The sequence below is a fragment of the Octopus sinensis genome, linkage group LG2, assembly GCF_006345805.1.
Source record: "Octopus sinensis linkage group LG2, ASM634580v1, whole genome shotgun sequence".
Classification (NCBI taxonomy): Eukaryota; Metazoa; Mollusca; class Cephalopoda; order Octopoda; family Octopodidae; genus Octopus; species Octopus sinensis.
Genome location: NC_042998.1, coordinates 119504349 through 119522997, shown reverse-complemented (window position 1 = coordinate 119522997; position 18649 = coordinate 119504349). Strand labels below are relative to the sequence as shown.

Here is an 18649-nt window from a genome sequence, read left to right as displayed (position 1 = left end):
CCTTGCCCTCTAGAGGAAAATTAGCTACAAAACATACTTACAGAATTTCAGAATCATATCACGGTTTATATTCACATTGAAGGTTGACATGTTATAAACGAATAATATCAGAAATAAATCGATTTAAGAATGTAATAGATTATTTCACTTAACACTATTCACAGAATAATCGTATCTTATAGAGAATTAAAGTTGTACAAGAGCTTTATAATGACGCTGCGTGTAGGTATATAAATATACATAAATGTAGCTGTTAAAAGTAACAAGTAGGGGTCACTAAATGTAACAACATAATTAACTGGTAGATTGTGGCAGGTCGAGAAGCTTGAGAAAGGCTGCATGTTGCATAGTTAAAGAAGAAGCAAGATTTTCTTGAACCGTTATGAAATTTCACAACCACGACGAGTTGGAGTAAGTTTTGACAGATAATTTCATGTCAGTGCTTGTAGAAATTACGTTGTTGTGCGGGAGGAAGAAAAGGTAAGTCAAGCAAAGCTCGCGCAAAGTAATTTGTGTGTGTGTGTGTGAAAACTATGTCTCTGATTTCTATGATGGCAGAAGTAAACTGTCTGTAAGAGACACCAGCAAAAGAGGGATCTTTTCTATAGGTATCTCAGTATATAGCTGTGCTAAACGTCATTGACAATGGAAGTCAATGGGCTTAACAAGACTGAACTCCTATCTCGCATATGATGGTGTCGAATTTGACTGGTTGAACTAATAAATTCTAAGTTTAAACTCCAAGAACAAAGGAAGCAAACATGAAGACTAAAGTTTCGATTCTTGGCTTTATATATATACACACAAGAACATACATATACTGTAGAAGTCTGTTACCTTTGTTGTAGGGTAGGAGAAAGACAAATCATGCAAAGCTCGAGTGAAAAGTGTGTGTTTTGTCCAACTAGCTCTAAACCTTGTCCATGATAAGGATTGGAACATTGCTTCCTAAGAAAATCACTGGCCTTGACACCTCCTCTCAGACTAGTACTGTTTCTAAAAGAATTAAGCGATTTGAGCAGTGACCTCAAAAACATTCTTCAGTGACAACTCAGTCTATCCTTCGACAATAAAACAACCTCAATTTTAAGAAGCTCGACATTCAGTGGCTCTCTTATTAAGTGGTATTCTAATGAACCTACGGGTCGTTTCTTTTTAGCTAGATCCACTTAGATGCTTTCTCCGGAGCTTCCGCTTTACATCGAAGGGACTTCTTTCATTCACTCCTGTTATTTCATAGCTCCTGCTAAGGAAAAAAACCTTGTAGACTCTCGATTGGTCACTTTGGCTGGCCTACACTAAGTCCTCAAGCCGCTCCTGAAATAGTCCTACACTAAAGCCTTGTACGTTGCTCTCTTTATCTCTTGCGTCTTCTCTTGCCTCTCCACCCAGGGTACATTTATCTCCTCCTTTGTAAAAAATAAAAACCAAAACACAAAATCATTTCTATTATTCGTCAAGCAGAAGCTAACATAATTGATGCAGTGAGCCAAATATTTCAGTCAGTCACACTTTTAGTAATGAAATAGTCATCTAAATGATTAATTCAAGTTAAGAAATACACATACATATCTGCATCCATCCATCCATCCATCCATCCATCCATTCTCAAAACGGGAAAGGAAAAAGCAGATTCGAAGACTACAGATCCAAGCCATCACTGGAACTGTCAAAATTTGTAAAACTTTCCAGGTGTTTATCATTTAAGTATATATGAGCTTCTCTAGATATCCAAGCATATGCGTGAAAAGACATACCTCAAACAAAACATACAAATCTGCACGTATACATACATACATACATATACATACATATACATACATGCATACATACATACATACACACACACACACACACACACACACACACACACACACATATATGTTGTTGTATTTGGGGATATTTATTTATGCGCCCTTTTTCAAGCTTAGCCTACCTCATGGGCCCAGTTTCCCGGTTTCTATGGCGTATGTGTTACCCCAAGTTGGACGGGACGCCAGTCCAATGCAGCGTAACTGAAGAAACAGGAAGAAAGAGTGAGAGAAAGTTGGGGCGAAAGAGTACAACAGGGGTCGCCACCACCTCCTACCGGAGCCTCGTGGAGCTTTAGGTGCTTTCGCTCAATAAACACACACAACGCCCGGTTTGGGAATCGAAACCGCTGCCCTAACCACTGGGCCATTGCATCTCCACTGCGTCTATTTTAAAGCCTAGCGAGGCTCATCGGCTCGGTTTCCTGGTGTCAAACGCGTCGCTCGGTCCAGGAATCGAAACCACAATATTCACATCATGATGCTGACACCCTAACCACTAAGCCATGCGCCTCTACACACACACACACATATATATATATACATACATACATACATACATACATACATACAGACATACATACATACATACATACATACATACATACATACATACATACATACATACATACATACATACACGCATATATATTATATATATATGTATATATATATATATACTTTATTTAAAGCAGCAGAAAATTCAACAAAACATGTTACTCTGAGTTTCCCGTTGCCGTTCATCGGACAGTTTTTGCAGTTTTTTCTAGCAAAAACTGTCCGATGAACGGCAACGGGAAACTCAGAGTAACAGGTTTTGTTGAATTTTCTGCTGCTTTAAATAAAGCATATTACTCTACCACTGGTATTTGAGTACTCTTTTTTCCACCTTGTTTCACATTTATGTGTTTACTCCGGTATATATATATAAGAATTTTTTGCGTAATGAGATAAAAAAACCAAGGCTGTGTAGATATTAGAACATTTATAGATAGAAGGTCTTACAGCTGTTTCCAGGATATTTATTAAGTATATCCCTTCATCGAAGACGGTGTGAGAGGATGATTATGTCATATATATATATATATATATATATATATATAATATATATATATATATCTATATATATATATATATATAAAGTTGTAGAATAATATATGAATCCATAGAATCGTGTGGTTTTCACAGAAAACTGCTCTGGTGAACACGACTAACTGACCACATAGTAATTCTATACAGAAGAGTATAGTACAGAGTTCGATGGAGCTGAAATCCAGGGGATCTAATACACGAAATTATTTCATGAGGAGTATATAAGACCCTAAAGAGTCAGGAGGCATGAAAGGTGAAAATATTTATGTAGCCACTTGCTATCCTTACGGCCGTTTCGCAACCTTCTTCATGTCATAATAATTTCAATGTATGATAAATTATGTTTACATGTCCGCACTAATATGCATGTATATACAATTGTATATTTGTAAATCAATGCCGATAAAGAAAGCTAGTTTACCAGATCACCACTATATGTTTTCTATACTGAGTATATCTAGCTCTCACCTATATATATATATATATATATATATATATATATATATAGGATTTACAAAAAAAATTAAGGGCGAAGACGAGTGTATAAACAACAAACAGATGTATTAGTTTAAAGCTCGGGAAGTGGGAAAGTCTTTTACGTTTCGAGCCTACCCTCTTCGAGAAAAAGGAACACAAAAATAAACAGGGACGATAGAGAGTGGGTGAAGCAAGGGTGGGGTCTAAGGGATGGGGTGGGGATTCATGGGATATATAGGGATGGTGGGGTTGGAATGTGTAGGGTTGGGGTAACGACGGAGGGGGTGACGATGAAGGGAGAGGGTGGAAAGGAGAAGGTGGGAAGGAGTGAAGAGAGAAAGTAGGTGCCAGAGCAAGAGAGGAGAGGTGGGTGGGAGGAAATAGGTGTGAGAGGAAGAGAGGAGAGAGGAGGAGGGTTAGATGAAGAGGGGAGGGGAGTTGAGCCCATGTGGCGCAAAGGAGCAAAGAGAGAAAATTCTACAGAAAAAACTGTAGTTTATTATCAAGGAGAGAATTATATTATCAATAATAATAAAGGGTAGAATTTCTGTAGAATGTTTTGCTCGACAACACACGTGGGTGAGTGAGGGGAAATGCGAGATCTCATTGGTATGTTTTGAATTCGTTGGTACTGGTCATTGGATATAGTTTTATCTGATGTCGCTTGGATTCAGATAGATATGTTCAATTTTTTCAGTGCTCTCAAATTTAAAATCTCGAAATACTGTGCTGATGAGCGAGAATGATAATATGAAGATGTGGTTTTTGCATTTTTCATATCTATCTAACTCCGAAACGCGTCCACAGTTAATCAAATTACCGGGTGAATTTCGTTGTTTTTTCTCTTTACCTACGTGGATTGTTTTTGAGTATATGTTATCTGGGAGATTCTCTTACGGTAGAGAAATAGCTAGGTGTTTGGCTGCTATATCTAAATTTTCGGTATGTGATGAAGCAAATTTTTTTGCTGAACCCTAATTATAATTATATTCATAATTATAAAAAAATTGTTGTATATATATATTTATATTAAGAGCATTACTATACATAAATGCCTCACGCTACGAGGAACTCTTTCCCTTATGAGGTTTTTCACGTTAACTATTTGATAAAGATTTTATCCTATTTTAAAATTTTATATATATATATGTATGTATGTGTGTGTGTGTGTGTGTGTGTGTATGTGTGTGTGTTGTGTGTGTGTGTGTGTGTGTGTGTGTGTGTGTGTGTCTGTCTGTCTGTATGTATGCATGTATGTATGAGAAGAAAAAGAGGGATGAAAAATCCAGGCTGATCTAACAAAATATAAATCTAACAAAATAGCTTTTGTTAGATTATATTTCTTAACGTTCTTTTTGTATGCGTTCGTGTACTGGAGATATTTTCTTGGTTCACTTTGAATTTAATTAATTTTGGATCGCCTTGAAAATGTTGTGTATAAAATATAGGCAAGATGGTCTCAGCTGGAACATTTGATCATGGGTGCGCTTGATTTAATTTTATCAGGATTTGAACATCAACACTAACAACAACAACAACAGCACAACGTCTATACAGTCACTTGACCGTATGGAAATAACAGCCATATCTCCTTCAAATTACATACTACTTTCTTTAAACAGAAAGGAAACACAACGTATCTAGGATTACATTATCTGTGTCTCAAAAGAGGGGCAGATAAATTGCTGTGTTTATTTATATTAAGATAATTTTGATATTTTCTTAACGTCTCCAGTAGCATACCAAAGAAGCGAAAATTATATGGAGGCAAACTCTATTTTGCATTTTCATTAATAATGAATAGGAGAGGGACGAAAAATTTCACTGTTTTGATAGGGTAGCCTGAAAAGTGGGATGTAAGTAGGGCGGATATTTATCAGTTTGGGAAGCACTAGTCTTAGCTTTACGTGGAGATATCTATTACGTATCTATTACATACATCAACAACACCAGAAACAACAACAATAACAACAACAAACGGTAACAGCATGAATATAATTTTACAGCATAATCAACGGCTTCCAATCTGCTTAACAAAACAAAATTCGACACACAAGCTCTCTCTCTCTCTCTCTCTCTCTCTCTCTCTCTCTCTCTCTCTCTCACTCTTTCTCACACACACACACACGGAATTCACCCCACTAAACAATACTTTCCGCCCCATCACATGTTGTATGCAGACCACGCCCATATGTCACATTATATAAAATTAAGAAAAATATTCAAAACTTAAGACCACCTGGATATACCAGGGGACAGAGTACCAAGCACTGTATGTGGCATCCCCCCCCGCGAACAGACAGACACGCACACATCATACATGCACTTATATATGCACACATACATGTATGTGTGTATATATATATACATGCATATGTGTGTGAGAGTGTGTGTGCATTTATGCATGCAAACGTACATGCCAGCATACATGAATATATACATACACACACCCACACCTACATACATATATATGCACACATACAGATGCTGAAAATGGCTACGAAATTTTTCTCAACTCATATTCGACTCTCTTTGAACAGGAAGGAAACGGAGATTCAAGAAATTCATTACCTTAAACCTGAAATTAAGATGAATGAACACAGATGGAATGCTCTTGATCATAGTTTTGCTTAATCGAAGTTGATCTTAGGTTAAACACCAACAACAACAACAACAACAACAACAACAACAACAACAACAGCAGCAGCAGCAGCAGCAGCAGCAGCAGCAGCAGCAGCAGCAACAACAACAACAACATCTTACTTTCTTAAAAAAAGGAGAAAAGTTACATGTGTCAACAATTTTTGCTAGTCTGTACCTTAAATAGGAGTTAAACATAATTCAACCATTGCTGATCATAGAACTTCTATGTTAGGTCTGACCCGGGGCTAAACAACTACAAGAGTATCAACTACCGCAACATCATCATTAAATTACTATTACACCCATTCAGTCTAACCAGTAAACACATGCACATGCACACGCACGCGCGCGCACACACATCATCATCATCGTCATCATGTCCAGTAACATCATTAGCTCTTAAATATTACACTGAAGTTCAATATAATCAGACAGTGCAGAGGAGAAGCAATCGTCATACTACACCTTGCTAGCCTCTACTTTGATCATCAATGGAAAATTCAAACATGCAAAACCATACACAAAATTTTTTTGGATTATTTTCTTCGTTCTCTTCAGACCTTTACTCTTTCCTTTTTCTGACGAAGAGCCATGCTCGAAACGTCACCTACCCCACTTTTTTTCCACCTTGAACTGAGCGTCAACCTAATACATTCACTGTTTACGTCCTATTGACTTTCGTTGCTATGTTTCTCTTTTCATTTTTCGATTTTTCCACAACAATAGCAACAACAGCAACAACAACAATAACAATGATTTCTTATTTACGCAGAAGATATACATTTTATAGAACTATGTGGTCGATTCGCTCGATACTCCTATCAGACTGTCATTTGGCTTTATCAACATCCAGAATATCGAAAGCTAAAATCGAAACCAACAGGATTTTAATACAGAACTTAAACATGGGTTTCAATCCATTCCTCCCTTTACTCATTCTGTCAACAATAAAACATACCACAAGACAACCGAGATGTTTGCGCAAGTTAATTCGTAAGTTAATTTGTGTAACTTAATTCATTAATTGTGAAATGGAAGAACACCAACTGTGCATGAAATTCTCCAGTGAAGATTTAAGAAAAAAAGAAAACACTAAAATATACAGCTTTTCCAGTCTATAGCCTATTTGTCAAAACCGATGGCTGCGTTTGTAGGGGATGTATTTTGCATAATTCAGGGAACAACTAGAGCGCCAGCAGTAAAACTATTCACTAACATCATTCAACTCATTTTCCGCCTTTTTTTTCAACAGTAGCGGCGGGAAAACGAACTGAAAACATATTGCTGGAAGGTCTATCTGTCTTGACAAAGATAACACAAGCAGCAATAACTACAGTTCTTATTGTATTTGTTGGTGAATTTGAGAACATCGTACATACTACACCCACACGCGCGCGCACACACACACATGCATACATACACACACATACACGCACACCCTCCCGCACACACACACATACGCAATACGCACATACACACATGCGCACACAGACATACACACACACACATACACATACACGCACGCACACACACCCGCACACACACACACACACACACACACACACACACATTCAGACAGAAAACTACTTACAAGTAAGTAGTTGTCTGATGTTGCAGCTGCTTATGAAAAAGATAACCCTACACCACCATCATGAATGTAATTATCTCCATTATCATCATCACCGCGAAGACCTCAAGGACTACGGTTCCCTACCGTCATTTTCATCACAACATTAATAACAACTAATTCACCATCTTCAACATCGCCTCCATGATAGCTATAGTTACATCACCACTACTACTATCGCCACAACTATAAGCATCACAAACACTATTAAACCCACCCTACTACCACTGCTAGCACCAGTACCAGTACCAACACCAATACTACCATCTATATCGCCGCCCCCACCACTACTGCCGTCGCCATCACTGCCGGTGCCAACACTGCCAACACCACAAGTGTCCTGAAACCCATCACAAATCCCGCTACCGGCCTCCACCATCTAGCACCGTCTTCATCACCATCATAATTCTTATCGTTGCTAATACAATAGCTGAAAAGTAACCACGCCCAGCATTTTATCGACTTGTGTCATACAATACTGCTTAAAACATCTTTTACCCTCTCCACCGTTATCGACAACAAGAATGATGACAACCTTAGTTGTTTCGTATATATATATATATATATATATATATATATATATGTGTGTGTGTGTGTGTGTGTGTGTAGATAAGTAGATAGATAAATTGATAAGTGCTGTGTATGGGTGTGAGGGTGGGTTTGTGAGTGTGTGTATTTCTCGCACACGTATATGTAACGAACGAAGGTTTATAATGCAAAAATCATGAGTATTCAGTATACGAAATAAAGTTATATAATTTTATATAAATATAGTTACTTGCTTCTGCAGTTGTCAACTGTGTCCATCTAAACCTGCTTTGCCGAACGAGAAAAAAAACTGTCTAGGAGCTGTGAAGGAGGTTATAAGTACTGTCTCACTGCATGTTGGGAAATAAACAGATTTTCCCGATTATTCGCACGGGAAAAAGTGGAAGAATTTGTGCAGTGACGCTAATCTCGGGATCAAACCGACATCACTTGATCTCTGGATTATCGTTCCCTAAATCTCAACTTGCATAAACCGGTTTGGCAAAATTTGAACCTGGAAAGGCGAGTTACTTAACGAGATTGTGTAAAGCCGCTCGGGAATCGCAGATGTTTTTCAGCATAACATGTCAATGTTTATGTTTATTATTCAAGGTATTCTTCTACTTTTAAGACGGTAGGATAACATTAACCTATCACCTGACGGTCTAATCCCAACCTATAATCCCTGAGCAAAACCTACAATCTAGCATTCTGCGAATTCTGTTTCGCAATGACAGGAAAAGCGGACATAGAAAGAGCTAAAAATGACATCGCTACGAATGCTCCAACACAACAGTCTACTTTTCCTTGTGGTAACTGTTCTGACATCTGTCGACGTATGTATAACTTGCCCTATTAGTTGTTATTTCTAACAGGTTGGATAACAAAGTAGAGACTCCCTCATTGCGTCCCCAAAATTTCATATGTCGCCATATATCATTGGCCAATGTCTGCGTCACTTTTACAACGATAACCGAATCTCACTAACTACCACACGATTCATCTGACTTTTTCCTTCCAGTATTCCTATAGTCCTCTTCTCGAAGGCGGCGAGCTGGCAGAAACGTTAGCACGCCGGGCGAAATGCGTAGCCGTATTTCGTCTGCCGTTACGTTCTGAGTTCAAATTCCGCCGCGGTCAACTTTGCCTTTCATCCTTTCGGGGTCAATAAATTAAGTACCAGTTCACTGGAGTCGATGTAATCGACTTAATCCATTTGTCTGTCTTTGTTTGTCTCCTTTGTCTTAAGCATCTTGTGGGTAGTAAAGAAATATATATAGTCCTCTTCTCGTCTCTTTTTCTTTCAGCAATTGTTACAAAGAAATACATATTAATTCCCCTCATCTCATACTCCTATAGATATTGTTTGACTCAAAGTTAGTCCTGATTGCATAAATCTGTGATCAAAACGCAGCCAACGTACAAACCAACTCACAAACTATATCAAGGTCTTCATTATCCAGTTAGTTTTTTAAAAAGATAGTTAGGAGAGAGAGAGAAGAGAGAGAGAGAGGAGAGAGAGAGAGAGAGAGAGAGAGAGAGAGGAGAGAGAGAGAGGAGAGAGATTTAGCTGCAATTTTTAACCAGTTAAAAGCTTTCTCGTTGGCTCGCCAAAAAGAGGTTTCGACGGGCGATTAAAGTAATTTGTCTCGCTTGTTTCGCTAATTCTCATGAGATGGCCATGAGCGTCATAAATTTCTATCTCCAATTCCTCTGAAATATAAGAAGGCCTTTGTACTTTTTGTCAGCTGAATCTAATAATACGGTCGAGATTATGTCACAGTGATCCTCAACTTGTAGCCAGCTCAATGCAGTAATCCGCATTAACTAAGCGATTCATTTTAAAATAGCTAGAATGTTAATGTAGAATTAATCTCTTTCTTTCTCTCATCCCCACACTCTAGTTTCATAATTAGAATTGTAATTATGTCGTTAGTCAATCATCATAGAAGCATGTCAGAGCTGGTTGTGCCATATCTGCGCAACCTACTTTTAAAACATTAGTCAATACTATAAAATAACGTAGTTGTAGTAGACAATGCCAGCATAATCCTCCTCCTCCTTATCCTTAGTATCATTATCGCCGTCAATGTCGTCATCCTCGTCATCATCATCGTCAACGTCGTACTTTTGCTATTCATCATCATAGTTATCATCATAATCGTAGTCGTCATCACCATTTTCATTTATCGAAAGAAAACGTTTATTGTTATTTAACAATGTGTAGGCTCGTGTGGACAGAATCACCCCACCTAAACCAAAGGCATTCTAAACGTAACCCATCCGGCTGTTTAGAGTAGTGGTTCCCAAACTTCTTCACGCTGCCGCCCCCTTGGTTCTAAGGCCACATTTCTAGTGCCCCCTCCCACCACCACCACCACTTACCATCACAGACATAGACCATTTTCTGCAGCAAATTCAAAACAACAATATTTCACAAATAAAACTTAACCTAATTAACCCATTTTTTTTACATCATTTTCCCCGTTTTGATCACTCCATTATCACCCCATTTTTCTTCAGTGCCACCCTGGATCATTTCACCGCCCCCAGGGCAGCGGTGCCGCCCACTTTGGGAACCACTGGTTTAGAGTGTATGTAAGCCTACATTTTGCTTTTCCTCTTTAAGAGTGTATTTTGATATGAGGTATGATTCGCCTTGTAGATGGTGTTGGACAAAGTGTCTTGTGTGCAATATTGGACCTATTGCCTTGTGGGCAGTGTTGGGCAAAATTCCTTGTGGAATTTGGTTAAGTCTCTCTCTGTTATCAGTCCAAATCTTGTAGCATTTTGCCTTTTATTTTTTAGGCTCGATAAAAGAATAGCTAGTTAGGTACCGAGGGATATTTCTAAGTCGATTTTACCTCTGCACCCCACCTCAATATGTGTCTCCGTGTCAATGTTAGGAATTTATGGTTGTTTCTTAGGGTGGTTATTGCCATTCAATGATAATAACCACCTACTATAGTTGAGTAGCTGCTACTGCACGCAAATACACACACACACACACACAAAGGGTGACACACAGTCGGACTTTGGGAGTGTTATACTGTCTATTAAGCATACTTCAGCTTGAAGTTTCGCTATCTAGAATATATTTTTAGATTGTTGTTTTCCTATTAATTCCTATTAATAGACTGAATTTTCAAAGTCTTTCGCTACACGTCTGCAGCCTTTACAAGAAGTTCTGGGTGACTGAATTTTTCTGTCGGGGTGTCTGGGATTTAAACATTGTGGCTGCAGGGTTGCGGGTGCAAGTGTGTGCACGTTCATGTATATATGAGTATGTATTATCATGTTCTTGTGGTGTGTGTGTATGTGCATGTGTGTGTGTGTGTGTATGTGCATGTGTGTGTGTGTGTGTGTGTGTTAGTAATTGTAATTGGTATGATACTGCGACTTTATGATAGTGAGGGGCCATTAGTATATATATGCGTGTATACAAGTATGTATGTATGTATGTATATATGTAAATGTGAGTGTATACACACATACACACACACACACACACACACACATATATATATAGAATATGAGGGTTTTAGTTCACTGGTGATCTAAACGAATAGATATGCTAAGTGCTATAATTGGTCATGCGTTATGTTCGAAGTTCACAGCTGAGGCTGGAGCTAGGGATCCGTATTAGGCTTCCGTTTTAGCAGATATATATTATACGAGCTAAACACCTCTCCGTCCAGTGGACGGTGTTGAGTTGTCAAACGTTTAAACCAAATTTTCTCAAAATAACTTGTCCGACTGTCCCCTTTGAGAAATACTGATTTAACCTAAATTTGAGACACCAGCAAAAGACGGATTTCGACTGATATACTTGCGCGTACAAATGCACTTTCACACGGCTTTATCGATCGCATTCTCACCTGGAATCGATTTTTGTAATTTTTTCAAGACTTATACACGCCCTGATACCGTCGGTATCTACGTATCAAATTTGAGCGCAATCGGATGGAGGATGCTGAAGATCCTAGAAGACACACACACGCAGACAGACAGAACGGATTTTAGTGGAAAAAGGAAAAAAAACAAGGCAGGACGAGTATCTCAAGTCATATAGAATAACTGAATTAGTGTAAATCTGAAATCTTTCCCAAGTGATAGGCTAGCATGTCTGTACATTGGGTATTCCGTCATCAGACACAAGGTGAGTATGTTTGAAAGTTCTAGACAGGGAAATTCACAGTTTATAAAGGAATAAAATAGAAGAATAAAGAGTAAACTAGATAGAAGAATACAAACAGGAGAATATAGTTCACAGTTCATCTTTTTCCAGAGGGTATAGAGGTTGGTCCGAACTTCTGTGAAGGTATAGGCCCTTAGATATAATCCTAGGCAGTATTTTGGGAGTACTTTGAATGATGCGTTCATATTGAAGTAATTAGCTTTTATATATTTTCTGACGAGCTGTCCACAAGACTTTGGCTTTGTGGATGTGAAACCTTGGGTAACTCTATGTCTAAGATATAAAATTTTGTTGTAATATATATATATATATATATGTATATGTATATGTATATGTATATATAATATATATATATATATATATATATATATATATATATATATATATATATATATATATATATATATATATACACATTGGTAAGAAAGTTGGTGTGTGAAAGCACGTGGTTGAATATATAGAAAATAGTAAAAAGTGAAAAAACTACAGAAGGCTTGTTTTAAAAGGTTAAAAAATATATATTTGAGTCAATATGTGGAAGCCCTTGTGCTAGAAGAAGATTCGCTATGGTCTCAGCCACTAAGAATTGTTCTCCAGAAAATTTAGCACACCAGAAACGTAAGCGAGCAAGACAAATGAAAAATAACAAAAATATAGATTAATCACAAACAATTGTTTCACTATCAATAAATTACGTAATTTTACTTACACAATCTATCTGTAGATTGTCAGTGTGATCCTCTTTGCAAGATATAATTTGTAGAACTACACGCCAGATATCAACACGAGGTCGAAAATGCATACAGTTCCACTTATTACATTTGCGGTTATTTTCAAAAGTCTTCGTTTAGGTGCGCTAAATTACCAGAAATAAATACTGCATAAATAATTCACTGCAGCAGTTTTCGCCAGTTTGAGAACGTATTAATTTATATATATATATATGTGTGTGTGTTGTGTATATATATGTATGTATGTATGTATATATATATGTATATATATGTATATATATATATGTATATATATATATATATAATTTGCGTATGTCTGTATGTATATTTACTAAAAACACAACTTAAAAGTGTATTCTACAGGTAGGTCATAGGTAATGACACACGGGTGAATTATATCGACAATCATTAACTACATTTTGAAAACTCCTTGGAACGAAAGGGGCACGCATAGAGTGTCCAAACAAGCTTCAAAATATATGTAATTTAGTATTTCAAAGTCAACATGGCTAAGCTTCTTCAGAGTATGGGCAGAGAATCGGAATCTGAAGAATTATGAAGAAAGAGTTTGATAATTACTAGGGTTCTTATGAGAACTAAGGGTATTTTATGGCCTGAGAACAAAACAAACGTGGAGATTTATGGACACATTCTTTTCATGCCTGTTATTGTTGCTCAACGCAGAGTAAGCTTTGCTGGCCACTACTATCAATGGGCCATATCAGACATTAAAATTTGGAAACTTCAGCGCCCTAGTAGTGGAGGAAAAATCACATAACTACATCAATGTCATTGACAGAGACACATAACTTGAAATAGGTGTCAGAGATTCCTGGCGCGGTCTTATGAAACGTATATCTCGGTCGCGTTCGGTCGCTTGAGGAAGATATTTTGAAGTCTTGCATTTTGGATTCATCTTTATCGGAGTGCTGCTCTTTTTGAAAGTTTTCCCTGACTTTATTTACACCAACATGAGCATTCCATATTAAATTTTCCCATTTTCTGTGCTATGCTTTTTGAGCACTCAGAAATCTATTTTGCAAACACACAATTATAAACTGTAAGTCTGGTAGAAATATTCAAAAAGCTAAAGTCCAGTGTGTCTACTTATCCTAACAAGCACATTTTGCTGGCTTCTTCAAGCAAATGAGATTTTAATGAATTAAAATGTCCTGGAATTTTGGAATTTTATCAGATAGAAAGAATACTAATGTAGTCAGCTGAAGTTTTCATCATTCCACCCACCTGAATTCTTTTCTAAATGCATTGGTATGAACGGAAAACGAAGTTCATTTGTAACAGCTAGCAATCCACTTTTAAAAGCCTTTATCACTTTCAATTCCAGATCTGATTTAAAGGATCCCTTTGCTATCTATTTTCTATCGTTAAATCCATCAAATCTTTAAATAAGCATTTATAAAGAGCTTCGCTTTCCCCATTTGTTAATAATTAAGCGAGAAGATAAGTTCTAAAATTTTCGGATCCGACAGGGGATATGAATATAGTTGATAGAATATAATGAGGACAGCTTAAAACGCCACCCATTATCCGAGGTGAAACATGCACTAATTTCTCTACGTTAGATTTAGTGAGTCTATCTTCTTCGACAGTCAAATCTTTAAAATATTTCATCATTTAATGTGTTTTGAAACTTCGGAGAAATTTCTATGTGAAGTGACTTTGATTCAGAAAACTGCTAAGTTTCTTGAATTCTTGTATTCTTGATGCAGGGTCTTTTGAATATAAGCATGGTATTATGTGTGGAATTGCAGAATACATATACAATTGAATAATTTGGTCGGGATGATTTCTTGTGGCTCTTTTGCCTACGTTTTCACTTCTATGATCTCAGAGTCATGTTGCACTTCAGTTTGAAAAATGATTGTGGTGTGCACAATTCTAAAAGCATTTAATTTCAATTTGAAGGTGAGTTTATTGCTTAGCAGTTGCATTTAAGCGATTTTGTGTTTAGCAGCACCAATAGTAATTTAGTTTCAAACTTCTATCTCACACCATTAAATAGCCTCTTACATTTAATCTTAGTATTTCTGCGAAGGAACAACTTCAGAGATCATCTTTGCTCTGTGTTACGTATACAGTAAGAAAGTAGCGGTAGGTTCATATTACTAACGATTCAATGCGATATAAAACAGCAAATGTTATACAACTTGTGGAAGTACAGAATAGAATTAGCAATGCATACAAGAATAAATTGATTTCAACATACAGGATTATAGTGTTCGGAACTGTGTCTTCTGAGATTATGATCGGAAATCCAATGAATGTATGCCTCGTATCAAAATTATCTTTACATGTTACAATAGTCTAGTAAAGTTTGTAACGTAGCCGAAGTGTACCTTCCTCGCCTTTCTTCTGAGCGTAAACCAATAAGACAACTTCTAAGTGATCACTTGTTTTCATAGAAACAGCAGCCAAATCACTCTGGAATAATATATTCAACTATCTCGAAAAAGGAAGGATGCATTGCAGTCCTGGAATTACAATTACTGAAAAATAGACGTAATTATTATGATTGGAATACTTTTGATCATATACATGATATACCAAACCTGATCTTTGGCTAAAAAACAACGGAACAATATAATGGGCTACTAGTCGCTTTTAGGGAAGTTTGATTGATAACGGAGTGATTCTGTTTTGCTATTCATTTTTATTTTTCCAGTTATGGTTAGTGGTGGTGAGGAATTTTATATTAGATGCTAAAAACTTTTGGTTTTATCACAGGGTATTTCGAATAGTTTGTGGAGGCGCGTGGCTTAGTGGTTAGGGTGTCAGCACCATGATCGTAAGATTGTGGTTTCAATTCCTGGACCGGGCGACGCGTTGTGCTCTTGAGCAAAACACTTCATTTCACGTTGCTCCAGTTCACTCAGTTGGCAAAAATGAGTAACGCTGCGATGAACTGGCGTCCCGTCCAGCTAGGGAACACATACGCCATAGAAACCGGGAAACCGGGTCCATGAGCCTGGCTTTAAAAGAGCGCAAAAAAAAGAATATCGGATAGTTAACCATTACAGCCCTACTGAATCTTGCAAAGAATTCTTGCAGTTCCAAGCAATGCTGATTTTTGTAGGTGTTCTACCTTCAAACGTGCACCAATCTTTTTCAGTCATGTTGGTAGTTGAGTGCTGATAGTTCTAAGTGCACCAATTACTATTGGTATCAAGTCTACTCTCTTCATTACTATCAGTATCACGTCTAGTCTCTTCGTATTTCCCACTTCAAATCGTCATAGTTGTTTATTTTTTCTTCTTTCACATTGATCCTGTTGTCACCGGGGCAAGCTATGTCGATTATCATACATGTTCTGTCTTTTTTATTCACCACGACAATGTCCGGTTTCCGATGTCCGGTCGGGTGATCGCACTGGATCATTGCTTCCCACAGGATTTTGCAATTCTCATTTTCGGTGACTCCCTCTGGAGTCTTCTCATACCATTTCTTTGTTCTTTGTAGGGCGTGGTTTCCACAGAGTTCCCAATGGATAATTCTTGCCACATTGTCATAGCGTCTTTTGTATTTGCGTTGAGCTAATTTCGGGCATTGGCCAACGATGTGCCATACCGTTTCACCCCTCTCACTACACATTCTGCATTTGTCGCTATCGGTAGTGTTGTCTATTCTGTACTTCTTACATTTGGTCCTCAACGCTTGTTCCTGAGCTGCGGTCACTCCTCCTCATCCATAGCCACTGGTCCTCTGTATCTGTCTCTTGGAAACTCTGTTCACATCTCTTGGAAACTGACCGTACATTTTCTTTTCCTCCCGTGCTTCTTTTTTTCATTTCTTGTTTAAATCTTTCTTTCTTACACAATTTTCAGTTTTGGTGACGCCGGCCTTCTTCATGTGTTTCAACAGTGGCTCCACGGCATTTTATATATTACCACCCTAAGCTGTTTTTCTCCTTTTCGATGCAGTCCTGGCAATTGATCAAACTTCTCCCACCCTTTCTTCTGGACAAGTACAGCCTATCGGTGTCACTCTTAGTTGTGAAAGGCTCCGTATACTGTCAACATTTTCTGGTCATAATATCCATTTTCTTCACTTCTCTCTTTTGCCATTTTATAATTCCCGCTCCATACCGAAGTGATACTATCGCTCACGTATTAACTGCTTGGATTTTATTTCATCCAGTCAATTTTGAGCGGAACACCAACCCCAGTCTTTGGAAATACTCCATCCTCGGTTATTCTTTCATTTCCTTTTCGATTATCTCGTTGAACCCTAATACACTAACTCTTTCATTTCCTTTTCCATAATTTCGTTGAACGACAAAACCGTTAATAATCCAGGCATACTGCATAGCGGCATTTCATTCGTCTTTACTTTCTGAGTTCAAATTCCACCAAGGAACTTTGCCTTTCATCCTTTGGGGTTCGATGCAATAAGCACCAGCTGAGCACTGGGGTCGATTTAATCAACTAAGCCCCCTATTCCGAAATTGCTGGCATTGTGTCAACATTTGAAACCATTATTATTATTATTATTATTATTATTATTAATTATTATTATTATTATTATTATTGAGTGAGAGACCAGTTCATGCCATCAAAGTGACACTGTGGTAAAATATACGAAGCCCAATATACACATCATGACCACCCGTCCGACAAGGGCACACCAGGCACATGCATCAAAACCATATGTGCGCGACATGGTGATCTCATATCAAGATAAACAGCACATGACCTTTCAGGTGGGGCCCAGTTAGAAATTTCTTCAGGTTGAGTAGCCCATCCTGCTCAAAAGGTCCCTGAATAAGGGTTGTTTAAGGATGTTGAAAGAACCACCATGTTTCCAGAGTTGAATTATCAAACCCCAAAGAATCCCTCTCAACACATGGCTATGATGCTCCCCCACTACTTCTGCTCGTGATCAGAGATGCACATATCGTCAGCCACTAAGGGACATGCTCAACTGGTTAAGGTCAAACAACTGACAAGCAAATCTGTGGTATTGAGCAGAATATTTGCTGTAGCCCATCTTTTATACCAAGACAAAACAATGTACATGATAACACTTCCAATCAGTTAAGAATTATTATTATTATTATTATTATTATTATTATTATTATTATTATTATTATTATTATTATTATTATTATTATTATTATTATTATTATGAGTATCACATTTTAAAATAAATTATATAAATATTTGATCATTTTAGTCGTTCATTATATATTCATTATATCATATTATATTTATTATTCGATTCACTCAGAGCTTAGCAGTGGGTCTTAAAATGAACCACATGAAAACAAAATATATGCGGCCGGAAGACGTAGCACAAGGTCGAATAGAGGTGGGAAGCGATGAAATGGAGGAGGTAAATGAATATATCTACTTAGAGTACACAGTGAATATGACCCAAGGGCAGCATGGAAACCATTTCACTCAATAAAGGATGTGCTCCAAACAAAAGTTAAACACTATCATATATGCCAGACAGCACCGCCCTACCTGCATGCAAGTGAGATGTGGGTTACTTTGAAGAGGATGGAACATCAGTTGGCCACAAC

General features: G+C 37.5%; 1 long non-coding RNA gene across 1 annotated transcript in view; it reads left to right on the top strand.

Moving 5' to 3' along the window:
* The window catches only part of LOC118762319, a 16674-nt gene extending 4205 nt beyond the window's left edge, over window positions 1–12469 (top strand). The window contains exons 2-3 of the long non-coding RNA XR_004998070.1: window positions 11004–11011; window positions 12386–12469. This is a non-coding gene — a long non-coding RNA (uncharacterized LOC118762319). The remainder of the gene's footprint in view (window positions 1–11003; window positions 11012–12385) is intronic.
* The last annotated feature ends 6180 nt before the right edge of the window (window positions 12470–18649 follow it).